The sequence below is a fragment of the Polypterus senegalus genome, chromosome 13 (genome assembly GCF_016835505.1).
Source record: "Polypterus senegalus isolate Bchr_013 chromosome 13, ASM1683550v1, whole genome shotgun sequence".
Taxonomy (NCBI): Eukaryota; Metazoa; Chordata; class Cladistia; order Polypteriformes; family Polypteridae; genus Polypterus; species Polypterus senegalus.
The window spans coordinates 142198558-142218059 of record NC_053166.1 but is presented as its reverse complement, the minus strand read 5'-3'; the positions used below and the strand labels follow the sequence as shown (position 1 = coordinate 142218059).

Here is a 19502-nt window from a genome sequence, read left to right as displayed (position 1 = left end):
TGTTCAATAAAAAGGTTCTATATTTTGACTGCAACTGTCATGCAATGTGATTCCTTCTCTTCATTAGTGCCATCCCCTTGAAAACTTGATCACTTTATGGGTCCATGCAAACCTGTATTAATACTTGTGTGCACGTTAAAATGTTTTTTTGTACAATGTACAATTCTCATGACAGTGGAATAGGTTATTCTTAGCCAGTCTACTGCAGTAATTGCAGTGGAAAATGTGGTTAACATCCACTCATGCATGGGGAAACAAATACCGTCAAATACCGTGAAACCAGTATAATTTTGAAAAATACCGTGATATAAAATTTTGGTCATACTGCCCAGCACTAGCAGTACTTAAAGCTGTACAGAGTAGAGCAACCAAATGCAACACAGGACTTAAGGACACGTCCTCCTCTGATAGACTCAGAAGTTAAACCTGTTTAGTCACAAGCAGAGGAGACTGTGGGGACCTAATCCAGGTATTTAAAATCCTCAAAGATATTAATAAAGTCGATACAGCAACATTCTTTCAGCTTAAGAATGAATCACATACTCAAGAACATCAGTGGAAATTAATGGGAAGTACATTTAAAACTGAACCCAGGAAGCACTTCTTTATGCAAAGAGTTGTGAAACTCTGGAACAAACTACTGCGAAATGGGATTGAAGCAGAAACCTTGACAACCTTTGAGAAAGATCTGGAAGAGATATTTGGACAGCTTAGCTATTAGCTAAACAAACTGGCTTGATGGACTGAATGGTCTCCCATTGTTTGTCACATTTCTTATGTTCTAAGTCACCCAATGCCTTATTGAAAACAATGTATAGTAGACATACCCTGTTCATGAAAACATATCTCTAGACAGCTTCAAACTGTCATAAAAAACAAAAGCCTAGTCTTTTATGGGCACAATAATCCCCTGAATTAGTAAGAATATAGGGAAATTCAATCCCCTATATCTAGTTGACTTAGTCAGGAAATAAAAGAACATATCATGTTCAACACAACATAGGGAATGCAATGAATTGTGATAGACAACTATTATTCTGAAATGCTCAGTGGACACAACTATTTGAAATTCTCTATGTATGTGATTTGTGTGTTTAATCAGTCTGCTGTGCGTAAATGTGTATCTGCTATTTACCTTATTAGTTGTTTTGAATGCAGATTTTGTAGCATTATTCTGTTTGTAAATGTTATGATACCTTTGATGAAAACATTTTAAACCTGGCTCTGTGTAAGTATAACAGACTGATGTTTCTTACAGGTTTGATTCCTTCCTTATACTTGTTGCCAAAAGAATGCACTGAAATGAACAAACACTCTAATCGAGTAAAAGCAGGTGTAGAAATTATAAGAGTAATATAAAAAATATAATATAGCAAATCTGATTATTTTATATGCCTCCTGCCATAGTGAATGCTATCACACACATTTTACTAAATCAATCATTTTTGTCAATTTTTATTTTTGATTATTGTAACTTTCTAAATATGTAACTTTACTTTGTTTATAGTTTGGCTGCAAGGGCCTACTGTTTTTAGAAATGACTTTTGGTTACTACCATGCAACAACTAGAAGTCATGATGCGTGATGTCATTGCTACAGCGGCATAAAGGCTGGCATCACTGACTTCCTGATGTTCAAGGTTCTTTATTCCTATGGGGCATTTGAAATTTGGCTAGAACTTTCGACAACAAATTTTGATTAATGTTTTAGGACGTGTCATTTGGTTATGTTTAGACGTTCTAGATTTTGTCATCAGTTTGTTTTTTGCCAATCGTTTATTTCTATCTCTTTTTCCATTGTAAAATTCTGCCCCATCAGGTAACACAGAGCACATCTATCTTCTGTACCAAATGTAAGTGTCTGAGGGAAATGAAGCCGATGCCTGCAACATACATTACAAAGTACACATCAACAGAATGCCAGTCCATTACAGGATACAAATCTTGCAAGAATTCAAAACCAGGCACTAGAGCAAACCATGTTACTGAATAGTGAGATAAAAATCAGCACTAACAGACAAAAAAGGGATATGATGTCTGGTATAAATTGTGTTGATGGTATTGGCACATTTTATTTTTCTTTCTTCATGGAGATATCACCTCAAAATTTCTATCATTTAACTCACCCCCACCCCCACCAACATTAAATAATTAGGATGAAGTTAACCTTATTAGTACCAAAGCCTATTTGCAAGGCTTTTGCCTGCTCAACGGCTGTGCCAAGCTAAATTAATTTAATCTCCTATGACCTGCTCCCTTACTTAATGAAAAGACCTAAAGTATCAATGAGTTATTATCTCATTACTTTGCCTGGCCCACTGCCCTTTCTACTAGTGTTGTGACTCATAAGTGTGGCATTTCCTAGTACAGTGGATTCCCAAACTCGGTCCTAGAAACCCTCTGTGGCTGCAGGATTTTGTTCCAACCAGATTCACAATCAGTGATAATAATTCATAATAACTGATCTCATTTAGTTAGCTGTTTTTTTCTCTCTTTTCTTATTCTGCATTCAGAAAAGCACAGCAGTATGATTTTTACATTATAAGATATTTAAAAATATTTCTGTTTTTTTCTATAGCTTTAAAAGCTTAACTTTTCTGTTGTTTTCCTATCATTTTTCTCTTATTCTGTGTAGTCTGCTCCCTTCAAAGTATCCTAATAGTGACAACTAGAAACAAGCAATGCAAACACTAAAATGATGGAAGGCTGCAACTGCTTCAGCGCGAGACCCACTAATTAGGAAAAAATAGAAATGCAGAATGGAAATTAGGATGAACATAAAGTAAAAAAAAACACTTTAGCCACATATAACTGCTTAATTTTTATTAAAATGTATTACCATGCTTGATTTTGTAATTTCTTCATTGACCCCAAAGCACAGAAACTGGGAGATAACAGCTCATTTAATTAGGCCAGGAGTCCAATTAAGAGCACAAGTTGGTTGGAACAGAAACCTGCCACACTGGTGGTCCCCAGTTTGTGAAACAATGGTCTAGTAAAATGTCTTACCCCATGCAGACATTTTACTATGGCACTGCCTGTGTGCAGCCCCTCACCTTACTGAGTCATGTGATGAGTGATGGATGCAAGGCTAGGAGGATATATTGCAGTAGTTGACATGCAGTGTTTAAAGTCAGTCAGAAAGAACTTCACAATCAAGCACGTATACCACTTTTAAGATATCAGTATTTACCTTGACTTGTCAATGTTAAAATAGGTGGTTTATGAATTTTTGTATAAAAGTCACACATTTTTCTTTAGTCTGTGCTCATTTTTAATTTCTGTTTTAAAATATGGAGAATTCATTTTTAATCTTATTTGCAGTGTATTTTTTAATATAAAGTAGTCGTATTAACGTCATATTTAAGGATTACCACAATATCATTTGTTTTCTAAGGGGTTCTGACATTTTGTTGTTGCAGAAGTCACGCATAATGATATCATCACCACAACCAAATAAAGGTTGGCATGGCAGATTACACTTTGTCCAAGATTGTTGATAAATTCTAAAAGACTCGCTATGCAAATCTATTTAAATATTTCTGTTTTTTGACTTCTGACATAGTAAAAATTGACTGGGTGAAAAAACAGAGGCTAGTCATGGTAACAGGAGGGCACATGTCAGTTTTATATAACACTAGCAAAATACCCGTGCTTCGCAGCGGCGAAGTACTGCCTAAAAATTTTTATTAAGAAAATTAAACCTTTTTAAACTGAGGGAAAAATATACCAATAATTATTTGTTAAGGATCTCTTTGTATGCCACATTGTCAGTTCGGCCCTCTGGTTGTAATATGACCAAGCTGTGCACTGAGCTTACTCTTGAGCATGCAACGTACAGTTGGCCATGTGAACAGTAATCTTGTTTCATATCTCACAGCTTGGATTGCTGCTACCATAATCGGTTTGAGTTTCATGGTTTGTTTCAATTACGACAGTATTTGCAGGACTTGTGTTGAAGAGACATTTGGCATCTGTCAAGCGTTGTAAGTATACAACCGGTTTCATCGCTAACTTCACATCCAGCTTTTGAGAGTTTAAACATTCATAAACATCAAAGTGTCCACTACTGAAATCGTCACCTGCCAATCTAAGATGTTTAAGAGGCATTAGCGGTTGTCGAAAGGTGTAAAATATTTGGAAATTTCGGTACACTTGAAAGCAACAACCGAACAATTCAGAGGCAGCCATCAACTCACATGCAGAACCATAGGTGAAGGGCTTAAGCATTTCACTCTTATAGTGCTCCTGTGTAGTATAATTATCTCCTGTACCGTCATCAGTCCACACCTTGAACCTGTCCCAGTCATTCAATACATAAGACACAATGTTCCTCCGGATATCAAGAGTGAGCCTGATATGGCCGTGCAATATGTAACAAAGAGAATGGAAAAGGCAGGTGCCATCTCTGGGCATGGAAACCACTCGGTAAGTGACAGTTCTTTGATCGATGGTGATCACCTCGATAGACATGTTAATGAGGGTACGGTTGGAATGATAAAGGAAGTGGGTACCTGAACAATGTAAAGTAAGTCTAAAATACCTACACAATAACTATAATAGTAATAAACGAACAATAAAACAGCGGAGAAGCCGTGGATTAAATAAAAAGGCTGTAGTTATCAGCAGGGAGACGTGAATCCCGTGGCGAAGCAAGGAAGGGAATGTAGAGACCGGAGCGACGGACGGCCTTATAAAGGCAGGCAGCCAACAACGTGGGAGGCGTTGGAATGGGGGACCCAACACCGCCTCACACGGTGACCGAGCTGCAGGCTATGGACGTATATATGTATGTAAGTAGGATTCAGTTAGCATTGGGAACCCGCATACCAAATTTCTTAAAGATGGGCCCATAAGTAACAAAGACCGTTGGAAAGTTCAATATGGCGGCCGACAGTGGCGTCATACCACTGAAATAAGTACATATATCGGTTTCGGTTAGCGCAGGGAAGCCGCCTACCAAATTTCGTGAAGATGGGGCCATAAATAAGAAAGTTCAACATGGTTAACGTTGTCAACCGTTTTGACCGTTACGCGTAGAATTTCGAAATAAAACCTGCTTAACTTTTGTAAGTAAGCTGTAAGGAATGAGCCTGCCAAATTTCAGCCTTCTACCTACACAGGAAGTTGGAGAATTAGTGACATTGGAAAGTTCAATATGGAGGCCGACAGTGGTGTCATACCACCAAAATAAGTACGTACATTGGTTTCAGTTAGAGCAGGGAAGCCGCCTACCACATTTCGGAAAGATGGGGCCATAAATAAGAAAGTTCAACATGGCGGACGTTGTTGACCGTTATGACCGTTACGTGTAGAATTTCGAAATGAAACCTGCTTAACTTTTTTAAGTAAGATGTAAGGATTGCGCCTGCCAAATTTCAGCCTTGTACCTACACGGGAAGTTGGAGAATTAGTGATGAGTGAGTGAGTGAGTGAGTCAGTCAGTCAGTCAGGGCTTTGCCTTTTATTAGTATAGATGAGCTAAGCCTAAGGAGGTAGCAAACCAGGGTCTGGTAGGCTAGATGAGAAACCCTTTTTTGATCATTTAAATTCACATATTTAACAGGACATCTACCCTACAGAACCAGAGCAAAGCAGTCTAGCCTACTAGATGTCCTCTTAGATAAAGGCTGAATGTAGAGGGAAAAATGAATAATTTTTTTGTCATATACCTTTAGAACGCAGAAACCAGTTAATGCAACAGATTACTAAGAGTGAGAGAGCACAGAGTTAGTTTTATTGGATAGTTTTTCATTAGTGTGAGCCCACAGCTCAGACCTCACAGTTATGCTTTGCCTCCCTTTTACTTTCAAATCGCAGTTACAGTACCTTTATAAATGTTTTTTTCTTTTTTTTTTCCCCATGTACCACAAAGAACTTCACTGTGGCCTATACAGTACCTATACGCGAACACTCACAGTTTGGTTGAGTTACATGCAATTAACAAACTCCCCATTTTCTGTCTGAAATAATATCTAACATATTTACAATGGTACTTTATTTTTCATCCTGTCTCTCATATATATATATATATATATATATATATATATATATATATATATATATATATATATATATAAAAGGGGAATTTTCTCCCTTCGTGCCTATTTCAAATCTGAAAAAAAGACATTTCATTATCAGAGACTGGATTTATATACACTTTTTTCAAGCCAAGTGCAGTGATGTGGTACACATACTGTACATACTTTATACTGACAAAGCTTTTGTAATGCATTTATGGATGGATTTCACCTAAGAAAGGCACTATATAAAATATGATTTTTAAAAACAATCTTAACTCAAAAATAATGATTCATTACTAAACAAGATAATGAATTTATGTTTACCCAAAAACAATAGAATAACATTAGTGAGTTCTGCATAATCATTCTGTGCCCAGAAAAAAATGAGTAAAGCTCAAAGTATAATTTTATCTTAGATTCATTGGTTGCCACAAACTGGACCAAGACAGGAAATCCAAAAACACTTAAATATAAATAATGGCTGTCAAAGCCTGCAGAATTCCATTGCAACTGGTGTAAAACATCCATTATTTGACAATAAACTTTAAAAAAAAACTGAGCTCCACCCAAGTTCGGTATAGCCAGTTTCATTGGATTTCAGATATTGGTGGGGGATGGGCTGAATGAGGATCTGAATCCATTTAGAAGCAGTAAATTGCTTACTAATCCAATCTCTGTGCTAAGGGGCATTTGGCAGATATAGATATGATGGGACTTCCTCTTTTGCGGCCTTCTAATGGGGTGTGGCTTTAAGAAAATTGAAGTTGTCTAGAGGTTTTTTCATCAATCAGGAGCTTACCGAGTATGAATCAATGACATCAGGGTTCTCCAAGTTAATTTTAAAAAGCATCTGTCTAAGTGCATATTGACAGCACCCCCCAAAAAAGACAAATTACAAATTAATTGCTTTTCCATGGGTGTGGTGAAGTGAAGTATTTTGTTCTTAAGCACTCATGTGCTTCAAATAACATATGATTCAAATCAAAATTTTACATTTGAATGTAAAGTAAAAAATATACTGATCATAAATGTGGCAAAACATTTTTCTCTCTACTACCAGTATATCTTACGCAGCATCTTTCAATAGGGACGATATTACTAAAATCATCAATTAATAAAAAGGCAATAATATTAATTTCCCAAGAAGTCCAACTATAATGGACATTCCACACTTTATGTGAATTTATTAAATCCAGACTGCAAGGCAGATGGATTTATTAAGATTTTCACTATGTCACTATAAAGTTTAATCTTTGTGGAAGTATGTTTTGCCATGAAGGAAGTCCTATTTAAGCATCCATCTCCCACAGCAAGAGCAGCCTAATCCGGAATAGCTTCCCTGCATCTAATTTTTAATTAAACAAATGCTGAAATCCTTTTTCTAAAGGCTTTAAATGCACAGGCCAGAATCCTGAACATTTGGCGTGTCTTTCTTTTAGTATCCTAGACTTCAGACAGATTAGTCCATTAAAGCTAAGATAACATTTGGGACAGTCTGCTCAGTGAAGAATCTGAAGAATATATCAGATGCAACTATGAATGCCAGATAATAGGTTTATATATGTATAAAGTGCCATGAGAAAATATTTGCCTCTTCTTGATTTCTTCTATTACAATAAACATTTACATTAATAGAGTCTTTATCCAAAGCCTAATATTAGGTAAAGGCTGCTTGAATGAACAATTACTATATTGTTCTAAAACATGTTTAATCTATTTAACAAAGTTATCTAACACAAACTGGCACTGTGTGAAAAAGCAATTGCCCACTTACACTTAATAGCTGGGTATGGCCACCACAATGACTGCAATAAGATGCTTCCTATAATTTATTAACGGCCTTTTTCAGCACTGTGGTCCTCAGGTGGTCTATGAAAGACTGTACTTTATTTCTAAGAATGTCTCACAAATGCTTTAACAAGACAGATTCAGAAACACTGCTATTCAGGAAATAGTGATGGAACAAATTACTGTATGCATACCTGGCAGATTTGAGATGTGTTGTTTGTGTTTTTGAAAATGATACCAGGCACAACTGTAATGAATCTGCTCAACTTGCTATCATGAGGTCATATAATGTATGCAAGTAGCAGAGGCAATCTACTATATGTGATGGTACCCTACACTATAAAACCTACTTTATACTTTTAAGGAAATGTTTTCCAGATTGTATGAGTATTCACGACAATTGAACTAGTGGATTTGCCGAAGCTGAAAAGGAATGCATCACTGATGATTACCAGATGTCAGTCCACTGTTGCACAGTCTAACAGTCTTTCTTTGGGGTTTCTTCCCTGGCCTGTCTGGTGAAAAAGTGTTAACACAGGCACTTCCTTACCCTGCTGTATGACCCACCCATTTTCCTGTGGTGTGGTTCCTCCAGATATTCCAGTATTACCCCACTGTCACAAGTGAGACTAACATAGTCTGTGACATGTCTTGCCTATCACCAATCCAAGATTGACATTCTTACTAAGCTATAGTGGCAGTTCAAGAATTCTTGAGCTACCTGCAGATCTATGAAGTTTTAAAAGTGATTGTAACTTATGAATGAAAATATTTTGTGCTACAGTTTATATTGGTTTATTACTATGATTTACATTTTTAAACTTACTATAGTATATTTTATATTAACTTTTTATACAGTTAAATTATATCCAGATGTTTTAATCAGTAAAAATAATTAATCAGTATTCCCAGGCAAGTCAGAGATACAAGCACATTGTGTATTTCACATGGGAATATACTGTACAGCATACCTTAGAACCCAGTGGAATTGAAAGAAAGCAATGAATCCCCCTAGAATACATATGCAGACTGCAATCAAGGAGATTATATATATATATATATATATATATATATATATATATATATATATATATATATATATATATATATATATACAGAAAGATATTTGTAAATGTGTACACTTAAAAGTAAAACATTTTTTAACTAATTAGTTATGTGTTTTTTACTTTAAATGTCTGAAAATGACAAGCCTCTGAAAAGGCAGGACAAGGTTCAACGGGCCAGATGTGACCAGCCACTGCTTTGCCTTTTGTAGTCTATTAGCTATGGTAAAAACAGAAAAAAAAAGTTGGAAGGTCAACTGGAAGCCTTTCAGAAAACTGGATAAATCGATGTGCAGAGGTAGTAGTAATTTCTTCATGCTTTAGCAACACTGTGAGGCTGTTTAAGCCAGTGAAATGAGTTTTGGCCTATTTTTCACACCCATGGAAAAAGATACACAGTACACTGCAGCATATTGAAAAATAACAGCAATCTGGTGATACTAATGGGCTTGTATGTAGCTCTTGAGGCTGTCAGAACAAGGTGAAGTGAACACACATAATATGCATATTTCACAAGGATATAGAAAGTAATCTTGAGCAAAGCAATAGTAACTCCCACCAAATGAGTTATTCATCAATCTGCATATTCAGATTTGACAAAATGCGTGTCTATGTCTTGCCCATCCCCTATAAGAAAAATACCATCACAATCTTTATGGTACTCCATTGTAAAAGCAGAAATCAAATGCAGTGTCAGATAATATAAAAACCTCTCATCTCTCCGTTATAAAAAAAAATCTTGGGTGGTAGACTAGGGAGACGAGGCGTGATCTCGGTAGATAATTTGACGTCCCGCGAGAGACACTTTAACGTCATGCGAGACAAGGCATTGAGACATTTAAAACAAGTTCACGGACAGCTAACCTAGCAGTTTTTGGAATGCTTTTGGCAGACACACTTAATGTGCTCCCAGCTCTTAAAACAAAGACAAGCAGCACGCAGCTCACCAGCAGCAGAAGCAAACCAGCAGATGATCCGACCGCTTCTCCTTAGCGTGCATTCAGCCTCCCCACCCCCCTTCACAACATGAGCGGCAGAGACGCAAAGTGGCAAAAGGACAGCTGCTGTACAAGCTTTGAAATGATTAGCAGAACGCGCAGCTCAACAGTAGCAGAAAGACAGCAGCTGATCCGACGGCATCTCCTTAGCTTGCGTTCAGCGCGCCTCCCCTCCCCCCACCCCCACAACGCGAGCAGCGTTATATGTCCTGCGAGAAAGAGATTTAACCATGGCTGGGGCCGGAAATAAAGAACAAGTATTGTTTTTACAAAAGTTTTAAAGTAAAAGTGGAAATAATGCATATGTAACAATTCCTATGAAAATAACAATCTCTTTAAATTGTATATCCGGTAAACCAAACCCAGGGGTGGGCGAAGCCCCCTAGTCTTCTATTAAACAAACCTGCAGATCTCACTATCCTATTTCCATCACCCAAACAGCTGAACTTCACTTGTGGCAAATGATGGGTTTCTGGTTTTCCATCAACAATGAGGATCAAGAAAATGCAAACAAAATTTAAAAGAAAATTCTGTTCTTTCATATTAAAAAAAAAAAGATGATTACCATAGCAAAGTTCTTCCAGGCTTTCAAAATAGCTACTAACAGTAACAGCAATAGAATGTGCCATTCGGAAACTAAAGGGGAGGCATACATAGTACAATTAAAATATACAAGTATGTGTAAATAAACATACAAAGTCTTTGGCCACCCAAGAAAAAAAAAACAATCTAGTTATCTGGGCTGTAAATGTTTATTTATACAAATCAGTGTAAGTGTCATCTGCAGTAGCTTGGCAAACCATCCAATACTGTTTTTAATCCTTGTGCCCAAGTATAAAAGAATAAACTTCTGAACAAATCTGTAATTGAAAAAAGTGAGACCAGGGTTCACTTCCCAGGTCCTCCCTGCGTGGAGTTTGCATGTTCTCCCCGTGTCTGCGTGGGTTTCCTCCAGGTACTCCAGTTTCCTCCCATAGTCCAAAGACATGCAGGTTAGGTGGATTGGCGATTCTAAATTGTCCCTAATGTGTGGGTGTTTGTGTCCTGCAGTGGGTTGGCGCCCTGCCTTGTGCCCTGGGATTGGCTCCAGCAGACCCCCTTGACCCTGTGTTCGGATTCAACGGGGTGGAAAATGGATGGATGGATGGATTTCAGAAAATAGACAGAAGCACCATTTTAACAGTAGCTTCTCTTGCATTAGCAAATATCTAACTTTGATTCCATCAAGGTTTAAATGGATTCTTGAAAAATAAGTACAACACCACCAGATTATTTAATTTTACATGAGGAGAAACACATTTTGTCTTCTTTTTCTCAATTACTGAGATAAACACATGTTTAGGATTCCTCTAAAATGCTTTGCTAGACAAAAGTTCCTTAGAGATTTCTTTCTTTATCAAAAAACAGCAATACAGGAATTTAATAGGTCAGGAAGATAAGAAGTGGTTGGAGGGTGCACTGCTAATGTGTAAGTCAAAGTGGTCCAACAAATACAGGTGGCTTATATAAGCCATAACCTGTAAGTTTTTCAACTTTTTTCTGTAAAATGAACTTTTTTTGTTTGCTTACCAACGTGATTGCTGTGGTTATCCTTTCACCCTAAATATGGTCATAATATTGTACCTCCTAAAAGTTCATGATTACATGTACTTTAAAGGAAATTCTCTCCGCCCTAACCCATTCCCCCACCCACTGAAGGATTTGCGGTTTTGATGGTTGGCTGTGCACTTCTCTTTTTCTCCTAGCTGCAGAAGCTGTACTTCAAGTCTGTGGACAGGAAAACATGGACAAAGGCTTCCTCACAGTGGAATTGTAATTTTGAAAAAAGACCGCCATTGCAAAATGTGCTGTCCCAACAAGTGATACTTTTTCTTTGATAACTTTTGCTGATCAAACCTGACAGCACCTGACAGACAGATGAAAAACAGGATACACAAGTGTCTTTTTTTCAACTATTCTGTAGTGCGCATAATTGAAAAGCAAACATCCACTGCAGGATGCTACAAGGCAGAACAGAGATTTATACTGAGGGAAATGGGGATGGGGGAGCAATGTGACAGAAAGGTATTTATTCCTTGTTTTTGGAAATAGACACATGCTGATAGTTCCATGCCTACTTTCATCATTGCTGATCATCTCATGTCTACTTTCATCACAGAAGAATGGTTCTATTATATGTTTGACAAAGGAATTCATCTTCTAAATTCTCACATTCATTTTAGAAAACTGTGACACGCATTTACCAAATGTTTATTTTATAGAGTTCTTTTTACAGTGATGACTACCTAGGACATTAGTTGTATCAGAGTAGCATAAAATACACTGGAAAATTCTTTGTGTAATATGAGCAGCAGGTTATCTGCCCAGGAAGAGACATGGAAGTAGAGACATGGAAGTAGAAATAGTGAATTTCTCTCTATTAGATCAACATTTTGGCAAATTTACTGTAATCCCTGCTTAGGTAATGAAATGTGCATATATAGGCTTAAAATGTATCCTACAGTATATCAATATAAAGGTTTACCTTAAATTAAGAAACCAATGTTAATCTGAAAAAAATCCCATGTCTATTATAATATTTCCGGATGTTTCTGAAAACATGTTAGCTATGTTACTGTTATGTTTGGTATTCCCAAAATATTACACAATAGTGTTTATCACAATACTGAAAGTGAAGTTTTTTGTCCAGTAAGAACAATGGAAATCACCCAAAAATCAAGATTTAATTAAAATGAAAGCATGACTAATACAACAATTCACAAGAAACAAAAAATAAGTTTGGTATCATGTTAATGCTACAATCTCCATCTATAAGTAGTGACACACCAATGTGTTTTTCTTTTATAGGTACAGTTTTAAATTTGGTAGTATTGGCCACACATCCTTTATTTAATTAACTTTACAGCCCATATTGTTAAAAAGCACTTAAGATTTAAACAATTTATTGCTTTTACATATCTAAGAACTTTGTAATAGTCTATTAAAATATTTTGCTGTGCCTTTCATGGTTGTCAATAACTCACAAATTTGTACAATTCCAATCATACTGGCTACTTGCACAAATCACACCATGTTCATCTTTTTACGGAACCTCTCAGTCCACTTAACAATCAATCAATATTTTATATACTTCCTTTTAAAGTGTGCAGAATGGTAAATAATCAGCAACTCACTACTTCATAATAAATGCTGTCATAAAGCATTTTCAAATTAATCAATAAATACTTTATATACTACATTTCACAGTGTACATTATTATAATTTGCTTTATAATCACTTACCATTTTCCAAATTTCCTTCCAAAATGGACAATGTCACAGAGAACAAAACAATCAATCAGAATTTCGTACCATGCCAATCAGGCTGGTTAGGGTTAAGGACATTTTTGTCACAGTCATTGTGTTACTAAAAAAAAAAGAAAACCATCACAGAGTGTATTGGAATAAGTCAATTCATGAATATTGACATAGTATGTGACAAAGTGTGCACTGTTACACAATTCTCTATTACAATCAACTAGTCTTTTGTATTGTTGCTTTCATAGTGAGTACAGTTATAATGCACTACTCAATCAATCAGTCAATTTTCCAAATAAAATTGATATAATGGTTTAACTCAATCACTCTTTTGCACTAGTATTTGAAACATGAAAAATCATTTTACAAGAAAAAGATACACATTTCATAACTCTTCTTTTTATTTTTTATACTCTTTTGTATAGTCTGCAGGATTTCTTAGTAATCCGTTACTATTTGTTATACATTTTGTTTTTTGTTGTTTATTTTGTTATTTTTAGTGATGGCTGAGAAATATCTCATGTTTTAATGGAGAACAGAGATCACAAATATCTATAATCAATCTGGCTTGAATGAGGCCAGTTGGGGGAGACAATACTAAACAACAGCAAAAAGAAAAAAAAAATCCTTTAAAGAAATCTCATGTTACTCATGTCACACAATCTATACTGTAGTCAGTTAACCAGTTATATACTCCTAAAATCCAAAATGTATGCATTTTAGGCTAAAATATTCTTAAATACATACTTTCTAAAAAACAGACTAGTGTACAAATGTGCAGCATGTTCAAATGAGATGTTTAATTGAAGACACAGCTATTGACTATTACTACAGTAGTTTAACATATTAGATACAAATGTTACAGGAAGTCAACTTGTGTTGAAATTATTTTTATAAATTTTCTGCTTTAGAAAAAGAACAGGGTAATATCATCTCTTTATCCACTTCCTTAACCCACTATCCAGGGTAGGGTCATGGGAAAACTGGAGCTCATCCCAGCAATCATCAGGTGCAAGACATAAATAATACCCAGATAGGGCACACACAAACACATGTCCACATTTTTGCTCTACCAATCCACCTAATCTGAGCATCTTTAGTGAAAGGAGACCTGAGCACTTTGAGGAATCCCACATGGACATGGGGAGAACATACAAACTCTATGGACGCAAACCCTGGTCTCCTTATTGTGAGGTAGCAGCGCTACTACTACGCCAATGTGCCACCCAGGTAATATTATGTACTATTTAATTAACTGTTTTATGATTTACTGACACTCCCAGGTTATGTTTGAGATCTTTCACAATTTCATTTTCAAAGAGACCTGAGTTTTCTTTCTGGTATGTTAAATATTGTATTCTTAGACAGATACTTTCTGTTTTAATTAATTTTAATATACCTGTCTCAAAAGGTTAAAATATCTTACATACAGAAAAGGTGCATTTGATGTTAATCAAAATGTTGTATTCAAAATGCAGCTAAAGACAGGTCATTTATTAGCCTATGTTAGCAAGTTTAGTCTCCACCATTGTCCCTTTGGTCCACAAGTGATTCACTCCACTTGCCAGTGTATAAATGTGCATGTTTTTATAAATTGCACATTTCAAAGAAATATGGGATCAGGCACAACAAATAACATGGTATATAATAAAATTTCCAATCACAGACAAACATTTGGAGATAATTCCTCAATAATATGGACACCACAAAACAGACCAAAATGGCTTGTAATAGTAATGGAAAGAGCTTCCACAACCATGCATATGTCTGTGATGGGAGGAAATCAAAAAAAAAAATTACATATAAATTTGCAAATTCTATACATATAATGGCTGGGTGAAGAACTGAGCCCAGGTTACTGGATCTGTGCAACAGTAACTCACAGAATGGCAAGTGAACAGAATAACCACTGTAAAGCGCCAGTATCCTCCCCTGTCTAACAAAGTTTACCAAGGGCGATTAGCTATTGTGTACAGGCATTTTTAAGGACATGTGATCTTACACCTTCTGTTACAACACTTATGTAATTACAATTTCAAAAATCTTCTTTGCCACAAACTCTTAGGACTGAAAGAAAAACACTTCACTTACATTATTTATATTCCATCTTGCCTTTTGAAAGATGATCTAAATCTGTTCCAGTCTATTCTGCTCGAGGGAAAACATACCTACCGCCAATTAACAAAAATAATGTACAAGTGACCAATATAAAGAATAATCAATTAATATTTAATTCAGTACTTAATAGCACTAACCTGTATAGGCTGATGGCATCACACTAACAATCATCCAATCACTAGAAACATTAATACTGGGAAGTTGTCTTTTTGCTGCCTGCCACTACTACCATTCACTGTAAAAAGTTGTGGATAATTTATTTAAGCTATTCACAGGCATTTAATACCATCCTCTGAAGAAAACTGATTCCCTAGGGTCTTGAGGGCTCTGGCACAATCATAATGAATAAGGCATTTAACATCTCCACTCATGTGGCTACTGAAAGACAGGGCACGGCCAAAATGACTCTTGCACAGAACCATTAATCTGAATTTCAGGACATTATGAATGTGAGCATTGCCTAGCCTCACACCAAATTTTAAATCCTCTGTAGCAGTATTGCCATTAGCTTGCCTTGTTTGACTTTCTCAGTTTGTTTCCCAGCTGGAGAAGCTTGCTTAAATAGGAATATTGGGGGCCCCCTGCAAATCAAAAGGCTGGAAAACTCCCAGGGTTCTGCAGGAGTGGTTGTATTTGCTGTAGTCATGTCTGATTTTTGTAAGTTCCTGTCTTTTATTTAGCTAAGCGCTTGTCAAAGTACGAGAAACAAATTAACAACGGTCCCCAAAAATGGGATAACCAACACTGGATATCAGCACAATATTGCATACATGGAAACATTTGGTGCGTTTCTAGGGTTACATAATTGTGCTGTGACACTGCTAAAGATAAGACAGACTTTTCACATGCCTATGAGACCCAATCATTACTCTCTGCTCTGTTTTATTGTAATAGTCTGTCATAATGTTTACCTTTGGACTGTGAGCAATATGGATTGATGCTGCACCTAAATCCATTTACTTATGATGTAGGAGCAATCATTTTCTGGCTCATAATGCTAAATGGGAACAAAGAGCAATTTTCTATGTGAAGAACTGACGTTCACTCAATTTGAATCACAGGATAATACTGCAAAATTATTAATAAAAACAACAACAGCATTGTTTTTTTATTTTTGTAATTGAGACTTGCAGCCTGAGCACATTTATATCTTGATTCCTATATGATAAGGAATCAGCAGACTTCACCCTAAGTAAGCAGTATTTGATGGGGCAAAATGAAAATAAGTAATCACCCATCTTCAATATAACCCTTCTCAATTTGTAAACTGACCAATCCTTGCCATTTTCATTGCTAAAATATATAAAAAAAGATTTTGTTTATTACTTTCCTAACCTACTTAGTTCAACTAGAGTACATCGGGGAAACATCTGTTATTGGCTGGTTCCTGCAGAAAAAGGCAGAAGCACTAATTTCTCTACCAACATGTAACTTAAAAATTATGCACATCATTTTTAAAATGTGTATATGCAGAGAGAGAGAGACAGAGACAAAAGCACACACTGTATATACTGGATATACAGTATGGTACTTACACCTTTCTTCTGTCTTTTCATACAAACCCCAAATCGGAAAAAGTTGCAAATTTAAAAAAAAAAGTGATTCTTAAATTTACTTGGACTTCATTTGACTCACTGCCGAGAGTATGAACCCAAGATATTTCATGTTTCGTCTGGTTAAGTTCATTTCATTTATTAATACAGTATACACCCATTCCTGCATTTCAGGCCTGCAACACATACCAAAAAAAAGTTGAGACAGTAAAGCATTTGCTACATTGTAATGTCACCATTCCTTCTCATAACACTTTAAAGTTGTTTTTCCAAAGAGGATACCAAGCACTGAAGCATTTTAGGTGTTATTTTGTCCCATATGTCCTGCGAACACATCTTAAGGTGTGCAACAGTTCAAGGTCAAGGTCATTGCCACAATTTTAATTTCAGAATTTTCCAGATTTTCTATTAGGGACAGGTCAGTCCAGTACCCATTCCCTCTTCTTCCACAGACATGCCATTGAAATGTGTGCAGAAAGTGATTTTTCATTGTCTGGTTGAAAAATGCATGGACATTCCTGGAAAATATTCCATATTGAAAGCAGCATATGCTGCTCTAAATCTCAATATACTTTTCTACATTAATTCTGCAATCACAGAAGTATAAATTACCTTTGCCAAGGGCACGGCCACAACCTCACACCATAACAGAACCTGGCTTTTGGACTTGTTGCCAATAACAGTCTGGATGGTCCTTTTCATCTTCTGGTCTTGAGCACACTGCATACATTTCTTCCAAAAAAAAACCTGGCATATTTGTTCGTCTGACCACACTACAGGTTTCCACTGTGTGATGGTCCATCCCAGATGTCTCTGAGCCCAGAGAAATCGACGCTGCTTCTGGATATCATTCACATAAAGCTTCTTTTTGTACAGTAAAGTTTCAAGTGGCATTTGTGAATGTTAACTCCGTATTGTAACACTCGACAAAGGTTTGCCAAAGTAATCCCTTGCCCATGTGGTTATACAAGCTGTTGATGAGTGAGGGTTCCTGATGATCAGAGATCACAGGTGTTCAGCTTTGGCTTGCACCCTTGCCCTTTACACACTGAAATTCCTCCAGATTCCTTGAATCATTTAATGATATTATGCACTGTAGAGGGAGAAACATGCAAATCCCTTCCAATCTTTCTTTGAGGGTAATTGTTTTTAAACATTTCAATAATTTTCTCACACATATGTTGACAAACTAGAGATCTTCTGCCCATCTTTGCTCCTCAAACACTCATTCTTTTGTGGATACTGCTTTTGTACCAAATCATGATTACAATCACCTGCTGACATAATTTGAAATCACATCATTGTTCAATTTTTTACCTCATTATTGGCCATAATTTGCCGCCATCCCAACTTTTTTTGGAATGTATTGCAGACCTGAAATGCAGGAATATGTGTACATTGAAATGGAATGAAGTTGATCAGACAAAACATGAAATATCTTGGGATCATACTGTCTGCAATGAAATGAAAGTTACTAAATTTAAGAATCACTTTTTCTGTACTGTCCCAGCTTTTTCTGATTTGGTGTTGTATTAATCATTTCTCTTATTTTAAACATGAAACAGGTGTGTTTTAGTAATAACATGCAAAAACACAAAACAATGAAAAGACAAAGTAAATTTAACCACACTGAAGGGCTTACCTAACAAATGCAGAAGTGCCCAGTGAATCTGGTGAGGTGACCCGGCCATTAAAGTTTTTTCTCAAAGAACATTTGCATTCACCTCCCATTCACTCGTTTCCAACTTCTAGAGGTAACTACATTTTAGTGAGCACTCCAGCAGCCCTTAAAGGAATACTGCAAACAAAAATTATATTTCTAAAATCTAAAGCTTCATGGAAGTGACTTTAAGTTTCCTGTTTATGATGTATGTTGATAATTCTGGGAATATATATATATATTTAATAATATTTTTGCAAAAAAGCATGTGTTTTGAATATTTTCAGCATATAATGGGATAAATGACTTATGGATTATGTGACATGAGTAAAAGGAGTTTTTTTCTCTTTCTTCCATTGATGTATTTTCACATTCTCAACTGTTGTACTGTACTGGTCACTAGTGGCTACTAATATATCAAACTTTTCTTCTCTCTATTCTGCATGAAAAGATGAGATTAATAATTTTCCTTGCATACCACTACAAATTACATGGGGTAACATAAAAAATATAATTTTTGGGTAGAATATTCATCTAAAGCACTGTACCCGTGCCTTTTTCTATATTTAAAATGTTAAGAACTCATGTCAGCTTTCTAATCTGCCTACAATTCATAACAGATAGAAGAGCCCCACCTGTCCCAGATGGAATAGGTGAGACAAGATGCTATATAAAAATCTGTACAACAAACATGCAAAGAAAACAATTGTGATAGCATTAATTGTTCAGAAAGATACTGTTTAATTGAATCAATGAGGTATAAAGAATGTTAACTTTTTTGTAACAAGTACACTAGCATAGTAAGGGAGAAACAGGTGTTGACATTTTAAAGAGTTCATGGGAGCTGGATTAGTGAGGCAGAAGTGTTACCACTGTCCCATCCACGTACAAAAAAAAGTTGCATTGTGTAATTTATAAAACAGGAGATCACTGAGAAGATTGGGCAGTATCTTTGTGAAACACAGAGATGAAGCTGCAGATGAACATTAACTTTTGTGTATAA

At 36.0% G+C, this 19502-nt stretch overlaps 1 long non-coding RNA gene across 3 annotated transcripts in view; it reads right to left on the bottom strand.

The window, feature by feature from the left end:
• Positions 1-19502, bottom strand: part of LOC120542492 — a 132278-nt gene that overhangs the window by 107263 nt on the left and 5513 nt on the right. For all 3 annotated transcript variants that reach the window (XR_005636189.1, XR_005636190.1, XR_005636188.1), the window contains exon 2: positions 13154-13277. This is a non-coding gene — a long non-coding RNA (uncharacterized LOC120542492). The remainder of the gene's footprint in view (positions 1-13153; positions 13278-19502) is intronic.